The following is a 21,211-nucleotide window of genomic DNA, read 5'->3' on the forward strand; positions in this document are numbered from 1 at the left end:
TGTTAATCATACTCTTTAGGTTAAGACGGTTATCAAGTATAACCCCAAGGTCTCTAACTTGAGTATGAGAGAGGGCGTGGTTATGTTGGGCCTGTGACTGATAGTTATCTTGGAAGGCGGAAATGAGGAGGAGTTCGGTCTTTTTAGCATTGAGGACCAAATTTAAACTGTTGAGGAGATTAGTGATGGAATGTAGGCAGTTGTTCCAGATCGAGAGTGATTTGGTGATGGATTCCGTTATGGGGATCAGGATCTGCACATCATCCGCGTAAATGTAGTGAATAAGGTTGAGGCTTGTTAATAGTTGGCATAGGGGGAGGAGGTAGATATTAAAAAGGGTGGGGGACAGGGAGGATCCTTGAGGTACTCCAAGTGATGAATTTGTTGGTGGTGATTCTTTATTATTTATTCTGACCTTGAAACTTCTATCGCTAAGGAAAGACTTGAACCAGTTGTAGACTTGTCCTGAGATGCCTATGTCTAATAGACGATTCAGGAGGATGGCGTGGTTGACGGTATCGAACGCCGCTGATATGTCTAAAAGGATTAGAAGAAAAGAATGTCCTTTGTCTAGTCCCATAATAATATGGTCAGTTAGGGAGATGAGCAAGGTTTCTGTGCTGCGTGATTTGCGGAAACCATATTGTGAAGGATATAGAATATTGTAATCTTCTAAATATTCTGATAGCTGGGTGTTAACCACCTTTTCTGTGAGTTTGGCTAAGAATGGAAGATTCGATATAGGGCGGAAATTAGCTAGTTCACTAGGGTCTAAGTTGTGTTTCTTAAGGAGGGGTTTGAGAGAGGCGTTTTTTAGGATGTTTGGGTACAGTCCTTGGGTTAAGCAGCAGTTTATGATGTTGGCCAGTGGTCCGGATATAGTGTTTGGTATGAGTAGAAGTAGCTTGGTTGGTAGGTTGTCTGTGGGATGGCTGGATGGTTTCTGCTTCTTGAGAATGGATTCGATCTCTTTAGATGAAGTTAATTCGAAGTTTTCTAATTTGGCTTCCTTAAGCATATGTTACTGGCTGTAGACATTTACATGTGTGAGGTGGTGAATTTCGTTGCTTGTCCCCTGCGTGAGGTGTACAGCAGTGAGTCTCTCTTTATGTTACTGGCTGTAGACATTTACATGTGTGAGGTGGTGAATCTCGTCGCTTGTCCCCTGAGTGAGGTGTACAGCAGTGAGTCTCTCTTTATGTTACTGGCTGTACACATTTACATGTGTGAGGTGGTGAATCTCGTTGCTTGTCCCCTGCGTGAGGTGTACAGCAGTGAGTCTCTCTTTATGTTACTGCCTGTACACATTTACATGTGTGAGGTCTCTTGTCCCCTGAGTGAGGTGTACAGCAGTGAGTCTCTCTTTATGTTACTGGCTGTACACATTTACATGTATGAGGGGGGGTGAATCTTGTTGCTTGTCCCCTGAGTGAGGTGTACAGCAGTGAGTCTCTCTTTATGTTACTGGCTGTAGACATTTACATGTGTGAGGTGGTGAATCTCGTTGCTTGTCCCCTGCGTGAGGTGTACAGCAGTGAGTCTCTCTTTATGTTATCAGCTGTACACATTTACATGTGTGAGGTGGTGAATCTCGTTGCTTGTCCCCTGCGTGAGGTGTACAGCAGTGAGTCTCTCTTTATGTTAAAGGCTGTAGACATTTACATGTGTGAGGGGGTGAATCTCGTTGCTTGTCCCCTGCGTGAGGTGTACAGCAGTGAGTCTCTCTTTATGTTACTGGCTGTAGACATTTACATGTGTGAGGGGGTGAATCTCGTTGCTTGTCCCCTGCGTGAGGTGTACAGCAGTGAGTCTCTCTTTATGTTACTGGCTGTAGACATTTACATGTGTGAGGGGGTGAATCTCGTTGCTTGTCCCCTGAGTGAGGTGTACAGCAGTGAGTCTCTCTTTATGTTACTGGCTGTAGACATTTACATGTGTGAGGTGGTCTCTTGTCCCCTGAGTGAGGTGTACAGCAGTGAGTCTCTCTTTATGTTACTGGCTGTACACATTTACATGTATGAGGGGGGGTGAATCTTGTTGCTTGTCCCCTGCGTGAGGTGTACAGCAGTGAGTCTCTCTTTATGTTACTGGCTGTAGACATTTACATGTGTGAGGGGGTGAATCTCGTTGCTTGTCCCCTGAGTGAGGTGTACAGCAGTGAGTCTCTCTTTATGTTACTGGCTGTAGACATTTACATGTGTGAGGGGGTGAATCTCGTTGCTTGTCCCCTGCGTGAGGTGTACAGCAGTGAATCTCTCTTTATGTTACTGGCTGTAGACATTTACATGTGTGAGGTGGTGAATCTCGTTGCTTGTACCCTGAGTGAGGTGTACAGCAGTGAGTCTCTTTTTATGTTACTGGCTGTAGACATTTACATGTGTGAGGTGGTCTCTTGTCCCCTGAGTGAGGTGTACAGCAGTGAGTCTCTCTTTATGTTACTGGCTGTACACATTTACATGTGTGAGGGGGTGAATCTCATTGCTTGTCCCCTGAGTGAGGTGTACAGCAGTGAGTCTCTCTTTATGTTACTGGCTGTAGACATTTACATGTGTGAGGTGGTCTCTTGTCCCCTGAGTGAGGTGTACAGCAGTGAGTCTCTCTTTATGTTACTGGCTGTAGACATTTACATGTGTGAGGTGGTCTCTTGTCCCCTGAGTGAGGTGTACAGCAGTGAGTCTCTCTTTATGTTACTGGCTGTAGACATTTACATGTGTGAGGTGGTGAATCTCGTTGCTTGTCCCCTGAGTGAGGTGTACAGCAGTGAGTCTCTCTTTATGTTACTGGCTGTAGACATTTACATGTGTGAGGTGGTGAATCTCGTTGCTTGTCCCCTGAGTGAGGTGTACAGCAGTGAGTCTCTCTTTATATTAAAGGCTGTAGACATTGGCTGATCTACTGTAGGATCTTGTTGCCTCTTTTGAATTTGCAACACATTTCTATGGATTTTTTTAAAATTATTATTTTATAGTTGATGTGCAGCACGGTAGCTGATCCATTAAATATGCCTTGGCTAGTAACCTGGAATAAAGTTATTTATTATTTCCCAGCCAAAATATGCAGTATTACACCACAGAAATGCTTCTCTGAGAGGAGTGCTGCATGTGGATCTCATGAGGGCAATATGCATGAAATATATAAAACGTAATACAGCAAATTCAGAAATACCAACAAGGATACATCAAAGACATTGGTAACAACAGTGTAATAAAGGCAACAGACCCAGTTATCCCCAGTATATCCCTCTGTGTGACTTCTTGTGAGGTATTTGGCTTCCAGACTGAAGCAGATGGTATGCAGAATAGGTGTAGACATTGACAAGGATCAATGTACAGGGCTGGTAGAACCTGTCAAGAACACAACCAAAAGACATTCCAGAGTTTGATTTACTGGAGGTCCAACAGCTGCCGTTTGCACATGGTGGGTGGCCCTAGGAGCTGCTTTTCACACTCATCTCCATTTGGAAGAGTAGAAAAATTACTACCATGTTTCTAAGTGTTGGTCATATGCGTTTTCTGATCTATCTTAACACGGCGGTGATGGTAGGCCTGATGGCCCAGCAGCAGGTCTGTATACTAATCACATGAAAAACTGCTTCCATCCTTGGACCTGATTTCTGTTTCTTGGGCCAGCAGGGACTGGCAGCAATGCAGAGGCAGTGTTCAACAGCCCATGCAAATATAGGGATTTATTTATTTATAAACGTTCCCCTCTCTCTATCCGGCGTTTACACCCACGACCCAGTGCCTCGACCTGCGATCCAGCGCCCCGACCCGCGGCCTTCATTCCGGCGCCTCGACCCACAGCCTCGACCTGGCGCCTCGATCCGGCGTTTCGGCCCTCGAAGGGACAGCTCACGCAATCAGCGCGCACCCACCGGGGTAAGAGCCCATCGGCCTCTCTAGGCCCTCCCGCCGCCTCCATCGACGCTCCTGACCCGGCCTACTGACTTCCTCTGATGTCACCAGGGGGAGGGGGGAGGTGGCGATCAGGATCAGGACTTTAAAGCTGCCTGTAGCCCGCAGGCGTTGTGCTCCAAAGGGAGCACGACTAAAGAGCCTGCCCCTTAGCGTGCCCCTTTGTGCTGCCATTGAAGCTGATCCTCTCTACTACTCACTCTAACCTCTCTCTATCCCTCATTTCCCCCTCCTCCTTCTCTCCAACCCTACTACCCCCTTCTCTCACTCTCCCAGAACCCCCTCCATCCTTACTTCCCCCCCACTTACCACTCCATCCAACCCTCACTCAACTCTCCCCTGCACCTCCATCCACCACATCCTTATACCCCTATCTCCTTATACCACTATCTCTAATCATGTCAACCCTCCCGATCCCCATTCTCCAACACTCCCCACGCAACTTTAAAAAAAACCTCCCATACAATCCTTCCTTTCATTCAAGATCCGTAATCCCCATCATGTTATCCCCCTGACACAGCTTCTTGGCTTCACAGCCCTCTTCTTGATCCTCTTCAACGCCCAATATCTAACTAAGAAAACTCATTCTGAACGACCTCCTTCTTGATGACAATCTAGACATCTGTGCAATAACTGAAACCTGGCTTAAACCCTCTGACTTTGTCCCTGTAAAGCATCTTCCTACTCACATATATGACATATACTCCTTACCCAGGCCCAAAAAAAGAGGAGGAGGTATCCTATTAGCTGCCAAAAAAAAACTTAGAGTATTATCCCAAACTGTCCACACTTCCCCCAAATTTGAAATTGGCTTTTTCAAATCCAAACAACTCCAAATATGCCTTGTTTACTTCCCGCCAGGCCTCCTTGAAAACAACGCCTCTCCATTTATTGAATTCATTGCTGACAATCTTAATATGGGCATACCCTCTGTCCTCCTTGGAGACTTCAACCTCCACGTAGACACCGTTCCCCCATACCCCTCCTGCAAAGCCTTCCTAGTCTCAATGAATGCCATGGGCTTAAACAAATTATAACCGGCCCGACACACAAAGCAGGCCACTCCTAAGACCTAATCTTCACCAACTCTCACATCCTCTCCACCGATACACATATCTGCACCCCTGTCCCTGGTCTGACCACTTCCTCATCAAAACCAACCTCTCCTTATTGAAAACACCCATCTCCCAACACTCACTCACCACTACCATGCAGTTCAGAAAACCCTGCTCCAAAGATGACTTAATTCTATCCCTCACTGATACCCTCAACGATCTCGACTTATCCAACCCTGAATCTGCCCTCTCCAACTGGAACAACATCACCAATGACATTGCCAACAAAATCTGCCCCCTAACAACCAAAGAACTAAACCCCTCTCGCAGCTCTAGAAAACCATGGTACACCCCGAACTAAAAAAACTTAAATGCGAGCTAAGAAACACCGAAAAGAAATGGCGCACTAATCCATCCCCCACCCTTCAGGCCTCATACAAAACAGCCCTTGCCCTATACAGAAGCTCTATCCTTAACACCAAGCGCGTCTTCTACGCTGTCAGAATTCACAACTTTCAATACAACGCCAAAGCCCTCTTCTCCTATGTTTCCGACCTCACCAAGACTGCTCCCCCTCCCATCCCTGATAACGACACCAAATCCATGTGTGATGACCTTGCCCACTTTTTTCAGGACAAAATATCCAAGCTTATTTCCAGTTTTCCTCCCTCCACCTCCCTCCCAAACACCCCTGCTAAAATCCATCACACAACCTTAGACTCCTTTGAGCCAACCTCTTCCACTGAAATAGAAACCCTCCTTAAGAAAATTAAATCCGCATCACATCCCACTGATACCATCCCCCCTAAATACCTCCTGACAATCCCCAACCTGATATCCAAGCCAATAATCATCAATTGTTCCATCTCTTCTGGTTACGTCCCCTCCTCTTTAAAATAAGCCGCCATCAAACCTATCCTTAAGAAACCTAATCTCAACCCCTCCGAACCATCCAACTATCAATCTATTTCAATCCTCCCCTTCCTAGCCAAACTAATGGAAAAAATTATGAACATCCAACTCTCTGATCATCTTGAAAAATACAATATATTACACCCCTCTCAATTTGGCTTCCGCAAATTCCACAGTACCGAAACTCTACTAATCTCCCTCACTGACACCCTCCTTAAAGGTATGGATAATGGCCACTCCTACATCCTTTAATGGACAGAAGGGGAAGCGCAGCAGATTTTAATAAGTCCCAAAACAACTTCAACGTTGTAAATTCTTTTAACACTTTATTATTTATTTATTTATTTATTTATTTCAAATTTTTATATACCGGCATTCGAGACAGCAGTCACATCATGCTGGTTCACATAAAACAGGGGTGCATAGTAAACATAACTATAACAATGGTGCTGAAAAGGCAGTTACATATAACAGGGTGATAAGAACTTGGCTGAGAAGGAAGAGAAAGGACAGGATTAATTCACACAGGTAAACGATAGAAGATATGGTTAATCAAGATATGGTTAATCAAGGTGTAGTTGGAGATTAGTTGACCATGTTGGTGTCTGGGAAAGCTTGTATGAATATCCAGGTCTTTAGTCTTTTTTTGAAGGTTGAGATGCATTAGCGGCAACTCCATTGCTTAAAGAGACACAATGTTAAAACAGGGCCCCCGACATGGACCCGTGTTTCGCCAAACGCGGCTGCATCGAGAGGGACGTATTTAAAGCGGGGTTCATATGCGTAAGCACTTCGCGCTTCAAGGATGTTGTTCAGCAAGGAGAGCAATGGAGTTGCCGCTAATAAAGTGTTAAAAGAATTTACAACGTTGAAGTTGTTTTGGGACTTATTAAAACCTGCTGCGCTTCCCCTTCTGTCCATTAATGTATGCTTGAAGTGCAGCACTCACTCCATCCTCTTTTTGTGGATCACTCCTACATCCTTGCCATGCTAGACATCTCCTCTGCCTTTGACACTATCAGCCACAAGTTTCTCCTAAACCGCCTATCTGAAATTGGCATTGCTGGCACCGCCCTTCTCTGGCTTAAATCCTACCTCGATAATAAGACTCTACACAGTCAAAATTGGTAGCAGCGAATCTGAACCCATCAACCTAACTCGTGGTGTACCCCAAGGCTCCTCCCTATCCGCCACCCTTTTTAATATATACATACTACCCCTCTGCCATCTCCTATTGGATCTAGGACTCACTCATTTCATTTACGCAGACGACGTCCAAATCCTTATCCCCATTTCTGAATCCATCTCTAAATCCCTTAAAATCTGGGAAACCTGTCTAGCTTCAATCACCCACCTCCTCTCTAATCTTAACCTCTCCCTCAACGCCTCCAAAACTGAACTCATTATCATATCACACAATCCCAACACCTTGACATCCACTGACAACAACTCCCCACCCCCCTCAATTCCTATCTCCCAACATGTACGAGACCTTGGCGTAATTCTAGATAACCAACTGAACCTCAAAAAGTTCATGAATTCTACCATGAAAGAATGCTACCACAAACTTCATGTCCTCAAAAAACTTAAAACCCTCCTATACTTTAATGACTTCCACACTGTCCTCCAGGCCATAATATTCTCCAAATTAGACTATTGTAACTCCATCCTGCAAGGTTTCTCATCAGCCACCATCAAACCACTCCAAATGCTACAAAATGCCTTTGCCAGAGTTCTCATTAACACTCGCAGAAAGGACCACATCACCCCTGTTCTTAGAGACCTCCACTGGCTCCCTATCTCATTCAGAATCCGCTATAAGAATCTCACCATCATACATATAAGACACTACATAACCATGACATTCACTGACTCAACGACTCCCTTCACTTCCACACTTCCATTAGACCCACCAGATCCACATACAATGGCTTACTACACATCCCCCTCACTAACCCCCCCCCCCCCCCCCACCTCACCGCCACAAAAGAAAGAGCACTATCTATAGCAGGACCCTCGAACTGGAATGACATGCCTACGGACCTGCGGCTGGAACCTGTTCCCACAAATTTAAAAAAAACAACTAAAAACCTGGCTCTTCAAACAAGCTTATTCATAACCCACCCCCCCTCAGCTCTCTGCCCTTCCAACCACAAAGCTGTATATATTGACTCTGTAAATTCCTAGTTTATAATATCATAATGGTATAATGTTATATATCTATTTTCTCCTTATCCAGTTCTACCTTATTAATTTGCCTTATGTTCTGTTTTATGTACTACACAGTTCTATTTTCATGTGTTGCTTCTTTACCTGTTACATGTAAACCGATGTGATGTCCCTCGAACATCGATATAAAAAAGCCACAAATAAATAAATAAAAGCTGCAAATAAATAAAAGCCACAAATAACTGCCCTAAAACCAACTCTCAACTTTCAACTGCCCTAAACCAACTAGACAGTTCAAACCCCGAACTTGCACTCTCCACTTGGGCTAACATCACCACGAACATAGCCAACAAAATCTGCCCCCTTACAACCAAAGAAATAAACCCCTCCCACAATAACAAAAAAGCCTGGTACTCCCCTGAACTCAAAAAAATTAAGCACCACCTAAAATCAAAAAGAAATGGCGGAAAGATCTCACTCCACCTTGCTGGCCACCTACAAATCTACCCTCCATTACTACAGAACTACCATCCGGAAAACCAAACGTGACTTCTACGCCCTAAAAATACATAACTTGTACATAACTTGTAATGTGACTTGTATATCGTTTAACCATTTATTCTTTCCTTTTTCTTCCTCTTCACCAAGTTCTGCCACCCTTGTTAATTGTAACTGTACTTTCGGCCACCTGAGTTCTAGTTTGATGTATTTAATGCACTCCCGTTTCATGTAAACCAGCAAGATATGTTCTCATGATTGCCGGTATATAAAAACCTTAAATAAATAAATAAATAAATAACCACCCCTGGAGTTGCACCTCCATACTACTCGCCTCCATTTAGCGTTAATTCCACTCCTTCCCCCCCCCCACCTCCTCCAACCTATCTCTACTCTTCATCTCCCCACACCCCCTCCCCGATCATGTCAGCACTAATGATTCCCATCCTCCAACACTCCCCACGCTACTTTAAAAAAAAAACCTCTCCCATACAATCCTACCTCTCATTCAAGATCCCTAATACCCATCATGTTATCCCCCCTGACACAATTTCTCAGCCTCACAGCCCTCTCCTTTATCCTCTTCAACTCCCAATCCCTAACAAAGAAAACACCAATCCTCAATGACATCCTCCTCGATGATAATCCAGACATCTGTGCCATAACAGAAACCTGGTTTAAACAATCCGACCTAGTTCCTCTAAACCAACTCCCTTCTCACCTTATATGATATTTTCTCCTTACCCAGGTTCAAAAAAAGAGGAGGAGGTATCCTTCTAGTTGCTAAAAAAGAACTTAGACTTAAATCCCAAACTGTCCATACCTCCCCCAAATTTAAAATTGGATTTTTCAAATCCTCACAATTCCAAATGTGCCTTGTTTACTTCCCCCCAGGCCTCCTCGAAAACAATGCCTCTCCATTTATTGAATTCATTGCTGACAATCTCAATATGGACATACCAGCTGTCCTGCTTGGAGATTTCAACCTCCACATAGATGCCATTCCCCCATCCCCATCCTGTGAAAACGTCCTTGCCTCTATGAATGCCATTGGCTTTAAACAGATTATAACTGGCCCTACACACAAAGCATTAACTTCATTAACTCTCACATCCACTCCTCCAAGACACACTTCCTGCACTCCTGTGCCCTGGTCGGACCACTTCCTCATCAAAACCATCCTCTCCTTGACAAAAAGATTTATCTCTCTTCAACCACCTGTTAATGGTAGTGGATCCTTGGTCCGGGACGAGGGAAGATACCCACCAGCAGTGCCTAGGTGTGCTCGTCTCCGGAAGGTGGAATGTACTGCAGCACAGCGAAGAGAAGTTCCAGGCAAGGGGTCCGGGGCAGGCGGCAAGCAACAAAGTCCAAGTACCTGGCAAGGGTCCGAGACAGGCGGCAAACAATAAAGTCCAAGATCCAATTCAAGCCAGAAGACAGAGAATCCAAGCCACAGGTCGGGGCAAGCAGCGAACATCAAAGTCCAAAATCCAGGCAAAAGGTCCGAGACAGGCGGCGAGCAGCAAAGTCCAAATCCAATCCGAGTCAAGCCAGTAAACAGGGAATCCAGAAGAAACAAACAGGCAACCACTGGAACCTTGTTGCAAAGGCATCTTCCTGTCTTCAGGGAGAGGTTTAAATCTCCCTGGCTGATGTCATCTTCCGGGGCCGGCCTGGTCTTCGCGCTGCTGCCCCTTTAAGGGGCGGAGTTTGCCGCGTCTTCCCCGACGCTGCTCCCCAAAGTCCAGAGGCAGTCGCGCCATGGCCCGTGCGCTGCTGGCTGCCCCGATCGGGACCCTGTGCCGGCAACATGCTGAAGATAGGGGGGGGCCTGGCCATGGGTAAGCGCGGCTGGGAACCATAACACCACCCTCCACCACCATCCAATTCAGAAAACCCTGCTCCAAAGACGACCTAATTTTCTCCCTCACAGACACCCTCAATAATCTCGATCTATCCAACTCTGCCTTCTCCAACTGGTACAACATTACCAGAGACATTGCTAACAAAATCTTCCCCCTAACAACCAAAACCCTAAACTCCTCCCGTAACTCTAGAAAACCATGGTACACCCAGAACTAAAAAAAACTCAAACGTGACCTAAGAAACTCTGAAAAGAAATGGCGCATGAATCCATCCCCCTCCCTACAGGTTTCATACAAATCCACCCTTGCCCTCTATAGAACCTCTGTACTTAATACCAAACGTGACTTCTACGCCCTCAGAATTCACAACATTCATTACAACGCCAAAGCCCTCTTTTCCTATGTTTCAGATCTCACAAAAGCCGCCCCCCCCATCCCCGAAAAAGAATCTAAAACCATGTGTGACAACCTTGCCCTCTTCTTCCACGACAAAATAACCAAGCTTACAGCCAGCTTTCCCACCTCCACCACCTTCCCTAACACCCCCTCTAAAATTCATCATACTATGCACCTCCTCATCCGAAATAGAATCCCTCCTAAAGAAAATCAAACCTGTCGCTCACCCCTCCGACATCATTCCCACAAAATATCTCCTTACTATCCCTAACCTAATAGCCAAACCCTTAGCTGACATCATCAACTGCTCTATCTCTTTTGGTAACGTCCCCTCCTCCTTAAAACAAGCCATCGTCAAACCCATCCTTAAGAAACCTAACCTCAACCCATCTGAACCAGCTAACTATCGACCTATCTCAATCCTACCCTTCCTAGCCAAACTTATGGAAAAAATAATAAACACCCAACTCTCTGATCACCTTGAAAAACACAACATCCTATACCCCTCTCAATTTGGCTTCCGCAAATTCCACAGTACTGAAACCCTCCTAATCTCCCTCACTGACACTCTCCTAAAAGGCATGGACAATGGGCACTCCTACATCCTTGCAATGCTTGACATCTCCTCTGCCTTTGACACTATCAGCCACAAGATTCTTCTAACCCGTCTCTCTGAAATTGTTATCACTGGAACCGCCCTTCGCTGGCTTGAATCATACCTCCATAACAGACACTACACAGTCAAAATCGGTAACAGCGAATCTGAGCCTATTAATTTAACTCGAGGTGTTCCCCAAGGCTCCTCACTATCCTCCACCCTTTTCAATATATACATGCTGCCTCTCTGCCACCTTCTATCCAGTCTAGGACTCGCCCATTTCATCTATGCAGACGATGTTCAAATCCTTATCCCCATTATCGATTCCAAAACCCTCAAAATCTGGGAAACCTGCCTCTCATCTATCATCGATGAGGTGTATGAAAGTGCTGTAGGATTGCTATCTGTTGAAGCTTAACCAGTGTGCTAAGAGCACAAGACATACAATTTTGGATCAGAGCAAAGTCCATCAAAGCCTGCAATGCTGACATATGTAGGTATTTCTGCCCATGTAGAGGGTGGACTAAAATTGAAAAGCTCATTATCACCTTCCCCTACCATTACTTATCATTTCTAAAATGCTGTTAGACAAATACAGCACTGTACAGATAAATGCTTGAAGTGCCTGAAAGGCAGAATATAAATCAAATAAACATAAGAGACCTTTCTGCTCCATGGAGATTAGTCTAGTCAAGACAAACATACATTAAAAAAGTACTTATTCAAAAGATTTATTGCATGCTTACTTTGCAAAAATCTCTAAGCGAGTTACAAAAATAACAAAATGACATCAATCCAAATACATCAACCCACCCCATCCCAAACAAAACAAAGAAAAAAAAAAACTCACCAACTCAACAGTCAGGTTTACAGGAAATGTATTTATTACAGAGACTTGATTAATTTAAAAGCAACCTCGAAGGTGCGTTTTTAGACTGGATTTGAATATTTATTTATTTTATTTGAGGTTTTTTTTATATACCGCAGCACGTTAGTAACATCACCTCTGTTTACAGTGGAACATAATGCAGCAACAAGCTTTACAATGAATTATAGAAACAAAAGGATTGACATTAAATGGTAAGAAATCAACTTGGTAATAGAGTTAAACAAAATATTTGGTATTATATAATAATAGTGGTAATATATTATAACAGTGTTAACATAATATATTAGGTAATATTTACAGCACAAAATTGGGGGCTAATCTGAATAAACAAAGGATGTATTAGAGTTACTTGGAGTTTCTTCATTAGGAATAACTACTATATTACAAAAGGAGGGAAGGAAGATTTCCTATTGGTAGTGGAGAAGAAAAAAGGCGTTAGTTGGGTGTATATTATTAGAGGGCAGGAGTTCTACAGTGAGTCAAGAGTCAGAGGGGGGTTAAAAACAGGGAGAGTAAGAGACAGAGAGCATCAAATCAGTCAAAGGTAAGCTTGTTTGAATAGCCAGGTTTTAAGGTTCTGTTTGAATTTCTTATGGCAATTTTCCTGGCATAAGTTGGAGGGCATTTTATTCCATAGGGTGGTTCCAGCTATGATAAATGAGTGCTCCCTGGTGGTTACATGTTTGGTCAGTTTAGGTGAAGGAGTCCGGAGTTTCGCCTGATGTTGTGTTCTTGTTGGTCTGTTTGACTTAATGAAAATGAGCTGGTCGGAGAACCATTGCATATTTTGGTTATGAATGGCTTTGTGTATGAGTGTAAGGGTTTTATATATTATCCTGGATGCTACTGGGAGCCAGTGTAGTGACTGTAGGACAGGAGTAATGTGATCATGGGGGTGTGTGTTAGTGAGAATACGGGCTGCAGCGTTTTGTAACATTTGTAGAGGTTGAATAGAGTTTTTTGGTAGGCCTAGCAGTATAGTGTTACAGTAGTCAAGCTTGGACAGTATCATGGCTTGTAGAACTGTGCGGAAGTCGCAAGGGTGTAGGAGGGGTTTGATTCTCTTTAGCGTATGGAGTTTGAAGAATCCATTTTTTATTGTGGCCGTAATGAATTTTTTTAAGTTAAAATGGTTGTCTATCATTATGCCAAGGCTGCGGACCGGTTGTGAAGAAGAGTGGCTGTGTTGTGATGAAGGTGAAGGATTGTGGGTGGTATTGTTTTGGAGAGAGATAAGTAGCTCAGTTTTGTTGGTGTTAAGTGCTAAGAAGTTGTCAGAAAGTAGTTTGTTTATTTCTGTGAGAGCTGAGTTCCAAATTTTCATTGCATTAGGGAGCAAGTCAGTAATGGGAATGAGAATCTGCACATCATCTGCATAGATGAAGTGCGGGAAACCCATTTTAGCGAGAAGTCTGCAGAGGGGGAGAAGGTAGATATTAAACAGAGTTGAAGATAGAGAGGAGCCTTGGGGAACTCCTTGGGACAGTTTTATTGGTTTTGATTCGCCAAGCCCCATTTTTACGCTGTAGCTCCTACCGCTAAGGTATGATTGGAACCAGCATAGCGCAGTGCCAGAGATGCCAATTTCCTTGAGGCGCATAATAAGTGTGTTGTGACTGACAGTATCAAAGGCGGATGATGACATCATCCGCCTTCTTAACGAGTATGTAAGATTGTCCTCTGTCAAGGGCTTTTAGTATGAATTCAGAGAGGGAAATGAGTAGTGTTTCAGTGCTGTGATGCTTGCGAAAGCCATACTGTGAGTGGAAAAGTACATGGTGCTCCTCCATGTATTCAGAGAGCTGCCTGTTGATGATTTTCTCTATTATTTTTGAAAGGAAAGGAAGGTTCGACACTGGGCGGTAGTTTGCCGGTTCTGAAGGATCAAGGTCAGGTTTTTTGAGTGTGGGCTTGATTATAGCATGGATTTGTTGAGAATGCTTGCTATGGGTTTAGCAATTAAATTGGGGATAGTAAGGAGAGTTTTCGTTGGCATAGTGTCTATAGGATGCATTGCTGGTTTAATTTTTTTGAGAATATTTTCAATTTCTAATGCGGAGGTGCTCTCGAAGTTTGAGAGGGTAGCTGTGGGGTTCGCAGTTAGTGTGTGAGTGTTCAGGAGTGGGGTATGTATGGTATTGGAGTTGTGAGTGTTAGGGGTACCAGGTATAGTGGTAGAAGGGGAAGAATTAAAGCGTGCCATAATGGTTTCAATTTTATTGTGGAAGTAGGATGCTAGTTTCTCACATCTGGTTTCATCATCAAAGCCAGGGTTTATGTTAGGAGGTGAAGTATTAAGGCTAGCAACATATTGAAAAAGGGTGTGTGGGTTGAATTGGAACTGGTGTATTCTTAAAGCATAAAAATCTTTTTTAGCTTTGTCAGTGGCTTTTCGGCAGTTGTGCAGTAGGGAACGGAACTTTGATAATACTGCTGGGAGTTGGTTCCTACGCCAACTTTTCTCAATTTTACGAAGCTCGGTTTTCATGATTCCAAGTTCTGGCGTGTACCAAGGTTTCTTTTTGCTTTTGACAGAATTAATTTCTTTGGATTGAAAGGGGCAGAGTTTATCTGCTATGTTGCTGGTGATTTGGAACCAGGATGCAGCGGCAGAATTGGCATCTGTGAGGTCTAATGTAGGGAGTTCCTCAGATAGGGCAGAGAGCATGATACATGATTCAGGAAGTCTATACCAGGCATATGGTGCAGCACCATGGGAGGACAAGGCCATAGCAGAGAAAGTAAATTAATTTTTTGCTGTGGTCTTGCTAAGGAAGATGTAAGAAATAACCATGCCAAAAATATTTAAAGTGACAAATCAGAGGAACTGAAACAGTTTTCAACAAACCTGGAAGATGTAATAGGGCAAATTGACAAACTAAACAATAGCAAATCACCTGGACCAGATCTTATTCATCCCAGATTGCTGAAAGAACTGAAAAATGAAATTGCAGACATACTATTAGTAATTTCTAAATTTCATTAAAATCAGCTACAGTACATGAAGACTGGACGGTGGCCAACGTAATATCAACCTTTAAAGAAGGTTCCAGGGGTGATACAGGAAACCACGGATGAGTGAGCCTAACATCAGTGCCAGGCAAAATAGTAGAAGCTATTACTGAATATATGGATAAAGTCAGTATGAATTTAGCCAAAGGAAGTCTACATTTTTGAAGGAGTGAATAAACGTAGATAAAGGAGAGCCAGTTGATATAGTGTATCTGGATTTTCAGAAAGTGATTGACAAAGCATTTCATGAGAGATTGTTGGGGAAATTAAAAAGTCAGGGATGGGGGCAATGTCCTATTGTGGATTGGGAACTGATTAAAAGATAGAAAACAGAGAGCAGGGCTAAATGGTAGATTTTCCCTAAGGAGAAAGGTGAATAGTGGAGAGTCCCATGGATGTGCTCTGAGATCACTGCTTTTTAATATATTTATAAATGACCTGGAAAAGGGAACAACAAGTGAGGTGATCAAATTTGCTGACACCAAATTAGTCAAAGTTGATCAGTTGCAAGAGGATTGTGAGAAATTGCAAGAGGACCTTGCAAACCCGGGAGATTGGGCATGCAAATGAAATGTAATGTGAACAAGTGCAAAGTGTTGCACTTAGGGGCAGATTTTCAAAGACCTACGTGCGTAAGGCCAATTTCCAAAAGGCCCGGTGGTGCGCGTAAAGCCCCGGGACGCGTGTAAGTCCCGGGACTTGAAAAAAGGGGCGGGGCAGTCCGGGGCGGGTTAGCGGCTCCTGGCACAGCGGCCATTTCCACTGTGTCGGAGATCGTGTGCCAGCAATCGGCCGGTGCGCACAACTAAAAGGTAAAATAAAGATCGGGGGGGGGGGGAGTGTTAGAGGAAGGGGTGGGAAGGTCAGGCTAGAGGGGGAACGGAGGAGGCCAGCGCGGCTCGGCACGCACAAGGTGCACAATTGTGCACCCCCTTGTGCTCGGACCCTGGATTTTATAACATGTGCGCGCGCTCCTTTTAAAATCTACCCCTTTGGGAAGAGTAATCCAAATTCTAGCTACAAAATGCAAGGTTCCACATTAGGAGCCAGGAAAAGGATCGAGGCGCCATCAATGATGATACGTTGAGATCTTCCTCTCAGTGTACGGTGGAGGCCAAGAAAGCAAATAGAAAACTAGAAATTATTAGCAAAAGAATGGAGAATAAAACAGAGAATATAACTGTATCACTCCATGGTGCAACCACACCTTGAATATTGTGCACAATTCTTCTCACTGCATCTCAAAAAAGCTATAGCAGAATTAGAAAAGATGTAGAGAACATAGAAACATAGGAATGACGGCAGAAAAAGACCAATCAGCCCATCTAGTCTGTCCAGCAAGCTCCCACACTTATTTTCCCATACTTATCTGTTTCACCGACCACCAAGTTCAGGGCCTTTGTTAGTAACCGTTTGATTCAAATTTCCTGCCATCTCCTGTCACTGATGCAGAGAGTAATGTTGGAGTTGCATCAAAGGTGAGCATAAGGCTTAATGGTTAAGGGTAGTAACCGCTGCATCAAGCAAGTTACCCGATGCTTGGTTACCCAGACTGCACAGATCAATGCCTTGTTGGGTGTTGTCTGAATGTAAATCCTGTTTCCACATTTCCCCCTACTGTTGAAGCAAGAGCAGTGCTGTATATGCATTCAAAGTGATGTATCAGGCTTAATTGGTTTAGGGTAGTAACCACTGTAATAAGCAAGCTACCCCCACGCTTATTTGTTTACCCAGATTGCGAAGTTCAGTCCTTGTTGGTTGTTATCTGAATGCAAATCTTGTTTTCCACATTTCCCCCTGCCGTAGAAGCAGAGGACAATGTTGGAGTTGCATTAACCGTGCGAAGGCTTATTGAATAAGGGTAGTAATCATCAGGTAGTAGCCTCCACTCCAGTACTCCACCCCCATGGCTCTTCTCTTCATTCCCATCCTCTATCCTTTATGGATCCACAGTGTTTATCCTATGCCCCTTTGAAATCCTTCGCAGTTTTAGTCTTCACCACTTCCTCCGGAAGGGCATTCCAGGCATCCACCACCCTCTCCATGAAGAAATACTTCCTGACATTGGTTCTGAGTCTTCCTCCCTGGAGGTTCAAATCGTGACCCCTTGTTCTACTGATTTTTTTCCAACGGAAAAGGTTTGTTGTTGACCATGAATCATTAAAACCTTTCAAGTATCCGAAAGTCTGTATCATATCACCTCTGCACCTCCTCTCCTCCAGGGTGTACATATTTAGATTCTTCAGTCTCTCCTCATAAGTCATTTGAAGATCCTCCACCTTTTTGGTCACCCTTCTCTGGACCGCCTCCATCCTGTTTCTGTCCCTTTGGAGATGCGGTCTCCAGAACTGAACACAGTAGTCCAGGTGAGGCCTCATCAAGGCCCTGTACACAAGGGGATCATCACTTCCTTTCTCTTACTTGATATTCCTCTCTCTCTCTCTGCAGCCCAGAATTCTTCTGGCTTTTGCTATCGCCTTGTCACATTGTTTCGCCGACTTCAGATCATTAGACACTATCACCCCAGGGTCTCTCTCCTGCTCCGTGCACATCAGTCCTTCACCCCCCATCAAATATAGTTCTTTCGGATTTCCACATCCCATATGCATACTCTGCAGCAGGGCGACCAAAATGATAAAGGGGATGGAACGATTCCTCTAGGAGGAATGGCTTAAAAGGTTAGGGCTTTTCAGCTTGGAGAAGAGACGGCTTAGGAGAGATATGATACAGCAGAGCGTCTCGACTTTTTTTTTTATATCGGGGTGCACTTTCAAGTTTGCGTGATCCTCGTGGCGCACCGAACCAAATTTTACAATGTTTCATATTCATACGTCCTGGTCATTAGTCATGTGACTGTGAAATGCCAAGAAATGTTCTTTTAACTAAATTGAACGGTCTAAAAAGCCTATAATATAATTAGCCAAGTTTAGAAATATATTGTGGGTATCACAGCAGAATCGTTGGCAATGTATGCACTTATAATTTTTTTGTGATTTTTACCCTCTCTCCCCAAGCTAGCTTTGTATTTTTTACATTTTTTAAAATGTGCTTTCACAATCCCCTGCAGACTTTCCCTCGCCATTGGATATTTAAATGTTCTGACAGTGGTCTTTAGAAATTCCAAGTCACTGCACCCAGTATTATTAATGAGGGAAGTGAATGAATGTAAGATTGTTTTGTTTTTTACATTTTTTTAAGTATGAAAAGTGACTGAATTATGAGTGTTTGTGAAGGATGTGTGAAAGGAGAGAGGCCAGGGTTGTGAAGCCCTGATGATTGGAGCTACTGCACTCAAGTTTCAACTTTGTGCTAACTCTCAGCCCCTTTGCTTGTCCACTCACCGAGTTATCAATGAATAAAAAACTAAGAATCCACATTTTCTCACATGATTAAAAAAAAACAAACCTATTTAATAAGTAGTGCTTTTTAAATCGTTTACTAATTTAAACTGGTTTACCAAATATTTCAAACAATATAGAAATGTAAAGTTTTATTATGAACAATAACACTCATTACATCCAGTTTATAAAGAAGAGTATAAACCTTTTTTTTTCCAAAATAACTGTCAAATGCATCAAAACATCACAGGACAGTCAAAGGATTTATGTAAAACTTTTTGCAAGAAGGGGCTCCTGAGAGATGATACAAGAAGCCTGTAAAGTCTTGAGTGAGGTGCAAGGGGAAATAATAAATATGTCAAAACAGCCGACAAACATCCAACAATTTTAAAAACTTGCTTAAATTTGTTCTATTTCCCAAACACCAATAATATATTTCAAAACAGCAGAAACATAAAAAAAACATTCAATAATTACATCTAATAAAGATTTTTTTAAAATCTGGCTAACTTTGCTATCCGGACTGTGTCTTAATATCAACCTCTGGAATTCATTACCAGAGGATGGGCTAATACCTGTTAACATTGGGTCCTGAAGGAAAAGTCCCTAATCCATTATGAAGGTGGACTTGGGGAAATCCACTGCTTATCACTGGTATAAGCAGCAGGAAATCTATCGACCTTTTGGGATTGTGCCTAAGACTGGCCACTGTTGGAAAGAGGATGCTGGACTTGATGGACCTTTAGTCTGACCCAGTATAGGCATGCTCTTATGTTCTTATGAGAGTGTGGTCAGGAGCTGGCGATGGAGGAGAGTTGCACAGATAAGAGTGACCTGCCCAGTAAACATAGTTCATTTGGAAGGGTAGAAACATAGAAACGTGATGGCAGAAGAAAAGCGTTTGGCCTATCGAGTCTGCCAATTTAATGAAACCCGCGCTTCGGCTGTAAGCCGGGATGCATGGGCCACGCTGAGTCTCCGGACCTCTAACTCACTCTGCCATGCACGCCACAATATGTCAGCCTTGAGATTAAAAGTTATTTTGTTGTGTGCCTAATGCACATAAATAAGCCGTTCTCTTGTGTTTAGCTCAGTATTTTACATTTTCTGCTGAGACTCGTAACTTAAAGATTGTTTTTTAATGCCAGTTTAAACATTTGAAAGTATCACTTTCCCATTTGAGAAGCATATTTTGGAAAATTCAGCTGACAAATTTGTTGTTTATATCACCACAACCTGTTTTACTTTCTTCCTCAGTAACAGGAAATCTATTTGGCAGGCCCAGCAAAGGAATTCATGGCTTGAACTGTGCTTGTTTGTCCCCTTAGGATAGGACTGACAAACACGGCACCACTAGTGAGTGCAGAAAGCCCGCACACGAATGGATAGAGCCGGTCGGGCACCCGGCAAATGTCCAAGGAAAGCAGTGCAGTACATTTCTCGCTGTCCGTGACGTGTGCTTAGGGTAGACGGGGCCTGTGCGACCCCCCCTTGGGTGAATCTCTTATTCCAAACGGCGAGTAATAAATTCAAATTGATAAAAATGTAGTCAAGTCTGCAGAAAAGCCTTTACCATGCATTTTGTGTCGTCTGCAAATCTGAGATCCTGTCTCATTGCTACATTTTCCAGCTTCTTAAGGAACAAGCTAACCCTGGTTCCCTGAGGTCATCCCCTAAGCATGGTCAGTGGTTGACCTGGGGAAGATACGGAGTCCAGGGCTAACCAACTGCAGCGAGGCCCTTGACAGTGTTGGGGATGGAGCTCTGATAGCAGTGCAGAGACCGGGGCCATCCTGCCTGTCCAACCACGCGATTGAACGGGGACCCTGCCCTTCTAGAGAAGAAATATTTCTTTTTGTTAGTCTTCAGTGAGACACCATTTAGGCCTCAAGCCCCAATCCTCTGCACTGCAACTGCTTTAACCTTTCTCCACCATTTATCTCTCTGGGGTATAGGAGTCTCTCTCCTTCCTTCCAGATTCTGGGAACGTTACTGGTAGGAGACTTTTATGTGTTGCCAAATTAATATACAGAATGATTAAAAGGGTAAGAAAAGAGGGAAAAATGACCGAATTAAGTCCAGCAGTACTGGGGACATGGCTCAGGTTCTAGTGCTGGTCCCTGGTTCGATAGATAATGTTTCTGGCCTGGTGGCAGGAGAATGCAGGCTTTGCTGCTGTAGCTTCAGTTTCTGTCCTTTCCTCCAGAATTAGATTAAGTTTCTCCCGCTCATTCTTTTGTGCAACATTTTTTATTTATGTATTTATTTATTTCAGGTTTTTATATACCGGCATTCATGATACAATCACATCATGCTGGTTTACAGTTGAACAGGGGTGCAAGGAAATTGCATTTACAAATAACAAGGGAGTTCGAACTGGGAGAGAAGGTCTGATTTTCTGTCTCCACTTTGGGAAATGGCATCGCTAGTATCTTTGTATTTTGCACAACATATTTCTATTTCTCTGATGTTGCACTGCATACAGAGTCTGGCTTCTCAAGATTTCCAGTATGGTTATTATCTGCATCTGTCTAGTTCTAGTTTCTGTTCACTTATTCTATA

The 21,211-nt window shown here is 43.6% G+C and overlaps 1 protein-coding gene across 1 annotated transcript in view; it reads left to right on the forward strand.

The window, feature by feature from the left end:
• The window catches only part of PRDM5 (PR/SET domain 5), a 370,296-nt gene that overhangs the window by 284,794 nt on the left and 64,291 nt on the right, over positions 1-21,211 (forward strand). The gene's annotated exons all lie outside the window — the stretch shown is intronic.

Source organism: Rhinatrema bivittatum, chromosome 1 (genome assembly GCF_901001135.1).
Source record: "Rhinatrema bivittatum chromosome 1, aRhiBiv1.1, whole genome shotgun sequence".
Classification (NCBI taxonomy): Eukaryota; Metazoa; Chordata; class Amphibia; order Gymnophiona; family Rhinatrematidae; genus Rhinatrema; species Rhinatrema bivittatum.